Source organism: Myotis brandtii, unplaced genomic scaffold (genome assembly GCF_000412655.1).
Source record: "Myotis brandtii unplaced genomic scaffold, ASM41265v1 scaffold144, whole genome shotgun sequence".
In the NCBI taxonomy this organism is placed as follows: domain Eukaryota; kingdom Metazoa; phylum Chordata; class Mammalia; order Chiroptera; family Vespertilionidae; genus Myotis; species Myotis brandtii.
Window position 1 is genome coordinate 5199151 of NW_005355159.1, and position 8452 is coordinate 5207602.

Sequence of the window (8452 nt, forward strand, 5' to 3'; positions counted from 1 at the left end):
CTTGTCTTCTTAACAAGTGCACTAGGTCATCGCCTTGTCATTTTTTTCTGCCTTTTTCCTTGGAACTAGCACCCTCAATTTATTACTGGTAATGGGTCACCGAGAATAAAGGTGAGGATTCTTAGAGGCAACTTTGGAAGAGTGTGGTTATGTAATTAACCTGTAACATAGAGGGTGAGAGATCCAATTTTGTCACCCCCTTGTTATTGAAAAGAACATCCCAACTATAGCAAAAGTATAAATTCAAGGTGTGAAATGCAGTGGTAATAATTGGACAAAACTTCAAATGAGTGTAAGCAGCTCCCAAACAATTAGTTGTTACTCAGTAAAATTACTGTTATTTCATCTAAATTTAAATTCATTATGGTTGCCCTGAGGTGTTTAAATTTAATTTTGGTGTTTGTCAATTGTGAATTTGCTTGAACATAGCCTCTATCTCCTAATTGCAAAAAAAGCAAGTTCATTTGCAAATGGGCCAGGTTCCATGCTGAGGGTCTTATCATAACATTTCTTCTTAAATATCTATTGCGTGTAATTATACAAAGGGATGAAACAACATTTTGGGGGGAAAAATCAAAAGAAGAAAACAGTGCTCACGACACAGCACAATTGTTTTCATTTTTGCACATTTGTTTTTCTATTACTGATTTCTGAAGTAGCTGGAACTGGCAGATTCCACAATAATTGCTAGAAATGAATTCATGGTTTCTGTCAGGAAGAAGCTGCCTACAGACAGGAAAGAAAACACATCTTGCAGTTCAAAGCAATTCTATTTTTTCTTTTAATTCCATGAAAAGGGCGTGCGATTAACAGTTTTTTCCTCTTTCACCATAATTATCCCCTTTATTGTGGAGGTCTGAGGACCTGAGAATTGCTTTCTGGAATCTGAGAGCAGGAGGTCCGAGCACCTGCCATAGAATTCACTGAAAGAGACTGAAGTTCAGGTGGGCCTCCTCCGTCCTTCTGTTATCGGGGAAGTTCACGTATCCCTTTCCCCAAGGAGTGCTGGGGGTGGAGTCCTTACAATATCTCAAGAAAAAGAATGTTCTAAGACTTGCCTGGGAGGATGAATGATTTCTGTTTAAGTGTAATTACATCTCTACGTTTCCAAAGCCCCATTTCCCTTAATCCAGTTACAGAAGAAGTGTAATTGGGCTTTAGTAGCGCTAACATCAGAGCCAGTGTTCAGAGTTTCCGTTCGTCCTGCAGCCAGGTCCAGCTCAACATCAGGCTGGTTACAGGCCATTGTGTGTGGGGTCCACATGGCCGTGGGCCATGTGTGTGATGCAGGAGAGCACAGCACACCAAGAGCACAAGAGGAACCAAGAGAGACCAAGAGAGCTAAGTCCTTTGTTTAGGTCAGGGGTGGGGAACATCTAGCCCACGGGCCATATAAGGTCCGCAAATCATTTGGTCAGGCCCTGCCAAGGCATTAGGGGTGAGTTAATTAAATGTTTGACCAAATATAGCAGGCTAATTTTTAAGGTGATAATTTTGTATGGCCCATGAGTGATGTTATAAATATCCAAATGGCCCTTGGCAGAAAAAAGGTTCCCCACCTCTGGTTTAGGTGATGAAATATCTCAAATTTCATGCCCTGGCAGTAACCACACCCATTCTGGCCAATGATCTGTTCCCAAGTCTGACTGACAAACAAGTACCTTTCTGAAGCCACCCCAGCTTCATCGGGCACGTGTCTGTCTCCCCTCTGTTAGACCCCTGGGCAGTTACAGCTGCAGCTTTTTGGCAGAGCGGCTCACATGACACGCCCATAATGTTTGGCCTTCCCTTTGCTCCTTCCCTGTTATTAACAACGAGTTCATTACAACAGTATCACTCCCAGGACTCGTTTATTGAGCACCCACCTGGCACCCAGCTCTAGGCTGAGTACTAGAAATGAGCAAACACGTACTGAACTTGAGCTTGCCATGCTGTGACAGAAGTCTGAATTATTGTGGACAGATAGCAGCATTGTGCTGATGGACTCAAATGACTGACATGACAAGAAGCAAGGTCACAGGGTCATGTCATCATTCTTCCATGAGAGACTGCCTCAACCCCAGACAGTGTCCACATGCGACAGGAACGACTGGGGATCATTTGGTCATGGTAAGACATTTAAGGAAACAATGATTTGCCAGAAAATGAAGAGAATGCAACTGCAGCCCCAACAGAGCTGCCTTGTTATGTAATAGTTCAATCATAGGACAATCCGGGGCCTCTGGAGGAGTTAGCTAGCTACACCAGTGAAAAGCAAAATGATTTACATCTGGAAGCCACAGCTGGCATGAAAATCAACATTGAATCAGTTCCTTCCTCTAAGTCCATGTTCCATTAGAATAACTACGGTAGGTGACATTTTTCACATTTTAATTGGTGTTTTGCTGATTTTATCAGAATTTCTGCTGATCAAAGCAAAGTGGCTATTTATTTATTTTGCAATGAAGCTAACTGTTCACTGGGAGTTTAATGTACTGTAATGAATTTTAAATATCCTCCCAGTCAGATTACAAAGTGTTTGAATCAAGATGTCCTTGTTACACTTAAAATTATTAATTACTCAAGTGGACAAAAGGCAACTTTCAGATATAAAGTCACATTTCAAATGGATCTGAATTGGGCCAAAATGTTGGGCCTGAATTTAGATGTCAAAAAAATAAAAATGTTTCCCCCTGCAGTCTGCTTAACCCACTCGTACCTGCTTGGTTGTTAGACATATGATAAATACTTTCATTATTAGTTTATCTTCATAGCTCACAGAACAATAAGTTTTTATGTTATTTACACTCCAGTGACTTTGGTTTAATTGGCTTCTTTTATGTTATTTATATAAATATAAATCATACTGGGTTTTAAAGTATTAATGGTGCATTTTATGTTATAATGCTATTTTCATCCAGACTAGCATTCCATAAATGCATACTCTCCAGCTAAGGACCTTTGCAAAATCTACTGCAAGAGTTGAAGCAGTCCTGTTTGGTGTGGCTCAATTGGTTGGAGCATTGCCCCATGCACCAAAAGGTTTCGGGTTCGATCCCTAGTAGGGGTGCATATGGCAGGCAACCGATGGATGTTTTTCTCACACATTGATGTTTCTCTCATACATCTATGTTCTCGCCACTCTCTCTCTCTTCTCCTCTCTCTCTCTCTCTCTCTCTCTCTCTCTCTCTCATCAAGTATGTAGGGCTGAAATGACATGATGTGTGCAGTTTCTTTAAAAATAATTTGCCAAGCCCTGACCTGTTTTGCTCAGTGGTTAAAGTGTCAGCCCACACCCTGAAGGGTTGCAGGTTCTATTCCCGGTCAAGAGCACAGCACATACCTGAGCTGCAGGTTTGATTCCTGGTCCTAGTCAGGGCTCATGCAGGAGGCAATCAATGTGTCTTTCTCACATTGATGTTTCTCTTTCTCTCTCTTCCCCCTCCCTCCCTCCCTTCCTAAAAATCAATGGAAAATATATCCTCGGGTGAGGATAAACAACAACAAAAACAAAAAAACAAAGACAAAAATAAATGATGAACGGCATATAAAAGTTAATAAAAGATGTTTTTGAATGGACAAGTGATGTCATTTCAATTGGTTAAAAATTATGTGCCTTAGGGGTGGGGTTGGAGAACAAATAAAGCAATGTGGTAAGTTCAGTAAAACAATGATTGTTTAATGTGATGGAAGTGGTCATTTAGTTTCAGTTTATTTAGGGAAAGTTAGGTACCCATCTGAAGCACAGCCTTGATCTTTATGGTGACAAAGAGGGAGTGAGGGACGAAATACTTCTTTGCGTACTCCTTTTTAAATGTCACTCAAACCCAACCCAAACACAGATTTTTAATTGAAAGGCGTGTGACATGAGCTGGCTCATTCACCTTTGTCCCTACCTTAATGTGCTCGGTTTTCAAAGTGCCAAAGAAATTCAGGACAAGATGATTTTATGATTTTGTTTTACAGGGTGAGCCCATTGAAAGAACTCTTGGAATAAAAAATAAATAAAAAATAAACCATCCTTGCTGGAAAGCTTTGGCCAAGTTCTTTTTTTTTTTTAAATTAAATCTTTATTGTTCAGATTATTACATTGGTTCCTCTTTTTTCCCACCTTAACTCCCCTCCACCCAGTTCCCACCCCACCCTCCGCCCTCACTCCCCACCCACTGTCCTCATCCATAGGTGCACGATTTTTGTCCAGTCTCTTTCCGCATCTCCCATTTCCCTTGCCCCCCCAAAGAATAGTCAGTCCATTCCCTTTCTATGTCCCTGATTCCACTACAATCACCAGTTCATACTGTTCATCAGATTATTTATTCACTTGATTTTTAGATTCACTTGTTGATAGATGTGTATTTGTTGTTCATAATTTGTATCTTTACCTTTTTCTTCTTCTTCCTCTTCTTAAAGGATACCTTTCAGCATTTCATATAATACTGGTTTGGTGGTGATGAACTCTTTTAGCTTTTTCTTATCTGTGAAACTCTTTATCTGACCTTCACTTCTGAATGATAGCTTTGCTGGATAAAGTAGTCTTGGTTGTAGGTTCTTGCTATTCATCACTTTGAATATTTCTTGCCACTCCCTTCTGGCCTGCAAAGTTTCTGTTGAGAAATCAGCTGACATTCGTATGGGTACTCCCTTGTAGGTAACTGGTTTTCTTTCTCTTGCTGCTTTTAGGATTCTCTCTTTGTCTTTTGCTCTTGGCATTTTAATTATGATATGTCTTGGTGTGGTCCTCTTTGGCTTCCTTTTGTTTGGGGTTCTATGCGCTTCCTGGACTTGTAAGTCTATTTCTTTCCCCAGGTAGGGGAAGTTTTCTGTCATTATTTCTTCAAATAGGTTTTCAATATCTTGCTCTCTCTCTTCTTCTGGCATCCCTATAATTCGGATGTTGGTATGCTTGAAGCTGTCCCAGAGGCTCCTTACACTATCTTCGTATTTTTGGATTCTTTTTTCATTTTGCTTTTCCAGTTGGGTGTTTTTTGCTTCTTCGTATTTCAAATCTTTGACTTGATTCTTGCGATCCTCTGGTCTGCTGTTGGGAGTCTGTATAAAATTCTTTATTTCAGTCAGTGTATGCTTAATTTCTAGTTGGTTGTTTATCACAACATCAAGGGTCTCACTAGATTTCTTGAAGATCTCAATACATTTATCGACGGTCTCACCAGTCTTTTCGAGGGCCTTACTAAATTTATCGGCGGCTTCTAGACAGTTCTTTAAAGACCTTAAAAGTGTGGTTTTGAACTCTATATCCTGCAGTTTGCTTTCCTCCATTTCTGTCATTTGTGTCCTGTTTCGTCTCGGCATTTTTTATGCTTCGCTGTGTCGATAGGGTGCCTTTCTGTGCTAAGTGTCCCAATTACCTGAGGTAGACACTCTTGGTGCACCCCCTTGTGGGCTTTGTGCACAGTCTTGTTGTAATTAAGCCTTGATTGTTGTAGTTATCACTGGGAGGAATTGACCTCCAGGCCAACTGGCTGTGAGAATCAGCTGTGTCTGCAGTGGGAGAACTTCTGTGCTGGAGACACCCCTCTGGGGCAAGACTTGCTTCAATGGGGCTTTGGTGCTCACTGAGTCTGCCCCCTGAGTGTGTCCTTTATGTTTCCACGGAGCTGCAAACTGGATGGTCCCAATCTGACCTCTGGGCTTCCTGGCTCCTGGATCTCTAGGGAGGTGCTAATCTAGCCTTTGCCTGAGGCTATCCAGCAAAAGCCTCCCTGCAGGGCTTGGGCGGGGCAGGTCCCACGGGATCGACAGGGCGGGGCTAGCAGTTATGGCTGCTCTCAGTCTTGCCCTCAGAGGCTCTGCTTCTCAGTGTCTGGGTAATCGCTGCAAGCCCCTCGGAGAGAAAGCTGCCCTCGGGTTCTGACTGATGCCAGACAGTCCCGCTTCTCCCGTATGAGTCTGGGTCCCTAGAGACTCGCCCGGAACTGGAGCTCAGAGCCTGAGACTCCCTCCCGATTGAAAACAGCAACCGAGCCCTCAGCCGCCAGCCCGCTCCACATGCACTCCACACCTTAGTATTTTACTTCTGCACTGCGCCTCCTCTGAGTCTGGGTATGCTTTTCTCTTTCCTTCTAGTTGTAGAATTTCCACTCAGCCAGCCTTCCTGTGGTTCTGGGTGATGTCCGTTCCTTCTTTTAGTTGTATTTTTGAAGTGGTTGTGCGAGGCAGCAAACTCCGGTGTTTACCTATGCCGCCATCTTGGGTGTCTCCTGGCCAAGTTCTTTAACCTCTCTTGGCCATGGTCATCTTATTTGTAAAACAGGCATAGTTGTAGCACTTGCATCAGGATTGTTTTGAGAAACAAATGAAATAAGGTATGTGGAGCTATAGCATAGTACCTTGTTCCTAATAGTTGCTCAATAAATAGTTATTATTTTAATGCAACTTCAGTAGCCTTCCTCTACATAAGTTTGAAAGGGTATCAACAAGTAAGTCATTCTGCTAAATATGGCATGTTTTAAATTCAGATGGAAACTACTGGGGAAGGAACAAATATTTATTTAGTGAGAATGATGTCACCAAAGAGGAGAGATAATGTCTGGCATCTAAAGAAATACAAGAGGAAGGAAGAGGAGAAGGAGGAGGAGGAGGAGGAAAATAAGCACTACACAAGACACTAGAGAAATAGCTTACAGACCAGCGGTTCTCAACCTGTGGGTCGCGACCCCTTTGGCGGTCGAACGACCCTTTCACAGGAGTCGCCTAAGACCATCCTGCATATCAGATATTTACATTACGATCCATAACAGTAGCAACATTACAGTTATGAAGTAGCAACGAAAATAATTTTATGGTTGGGTCACAACATGAGGAACTGTATTTAAAGGGCCAGGAGGTTGAGAACCACTGTTATAGACCATTCTGCTCTCAGAATGAATCGAGTGCTCTGAACAAGGGGGCACGATGATCAGCTGATGGAAAGAAACCTAGAGATAGTTCATGGGGTTTACACTCCACCTGATGACGGGAAATCATAGTCATGGTGGTGAGTGTGGCATATGTTTGCCTTAAATAGCTCTTTCAGTTTACAAAGAACTTACACGTTTTCTCACTTCGTCTTCTCACCAGCCCAGTGATGTGAGTGGTTCAGATGTGATTGTCCCATGTACAGAGGAAGTCACTGTGTCTCTGGGAAGCAAAGGGGTTTGCCCAAGGCAGAGCTTTTGCCAGATCGCCCTTCCTCAGAAGGAGCAGTCTCAGTGAGCTGTTAAACCTCACAAAGGAGCTAACAATGGATAAAACAATGTATTTCATTCTTACAACCATCCTATGCCTAGGTATGTGACTATTAACCTCATTTCACAGATAGCGAAACAGAGGCACAGGAAAGTGAAGCAATTTGTACAATAAAATGTAGTTAGTGGGAGACCTGGAATTTGAAGCCGGAAAGTCTGGCTCTGGAATCTACACTTTTTACACTACTCTCTCCTATGACCAGAGCCATAATGATCTGTGGTTCTCAACTTTAGCAAGTATCAGAATCACCTGGAGGGTTTCCTCAGGTGAGGATGAACAAAACAAAAAACAAAACAAAAAACAAACAAACAAAAAGCATTGCTGGTACTCACATCCCGAATTCTGATTCATCAGGTCTGAAGTGAAGCTCTATAATTTGATTTTCTTTTCTTTTCTTTTTTTTTTTTTTTTTGGTTGATCCTCACTTGAGGATATGTTTTCCATTGATTTTTTATAGAGAGTGGAAGGGACTGGGCGAGACAGAGAGAAACATCTATGTGAGAGAAACACATCCATTGGTTGCCTCTTGCATACACCCCAATCAAGCCTGCAACTGAGGTATGTGCCCTCGACCAGAATCAAAATAGCAGCCCCAGCCCTAGCTGGTTTGTCTCAGTGGATAGAGCATCGGCCTGTGGACTGAAAGGTCCCAGGTTCGATTCTGGTCAAGGATACATCCTGAGTTGCAGGCTCGATCCCCAGTAGGGGTCATGCAGGAGGCAGCCAATCAATGATTCTCTCTCATCAATGTTTCTGTCTCTCTCTCCTTCTCCCTTCCTCTCTGAAATCATTAAAAATATATTTTTAAAAAACTGCAACCCTTCAGTCTATGGGCCAATGCCAATGTTCTAACTACTGAGCAAACCAGCCAAGGCTCTTTTTTAAAAAAATTGATTAATTGATTTTAGAGAGAAAAAAAAGATGGGAAGAGAGAGAGAGAGAGAGAGGAGAGAGAGAGAGAGAAGAGAGAAAGAGAGAAAGAGAGAGAGAGATTTGTTGTTCCACTTATTTATGCATTCACTGGTTGATTCTTATATGTGCCCTTTCCTGGCATTGAACCTGCAGCCTTGGCATATTGGGGCAATGCTCTAACCAACAGAGCTACCTGGCCAGGGCTGGAATTTGCATTTCTAACAAGTTCCTCACGGGATGCCAATGCTGGTGGTCTGGAGATCATACTTTGAGAACCACTGGTCTAGACTAGAGACACAAACTTTTGATGGTGCAG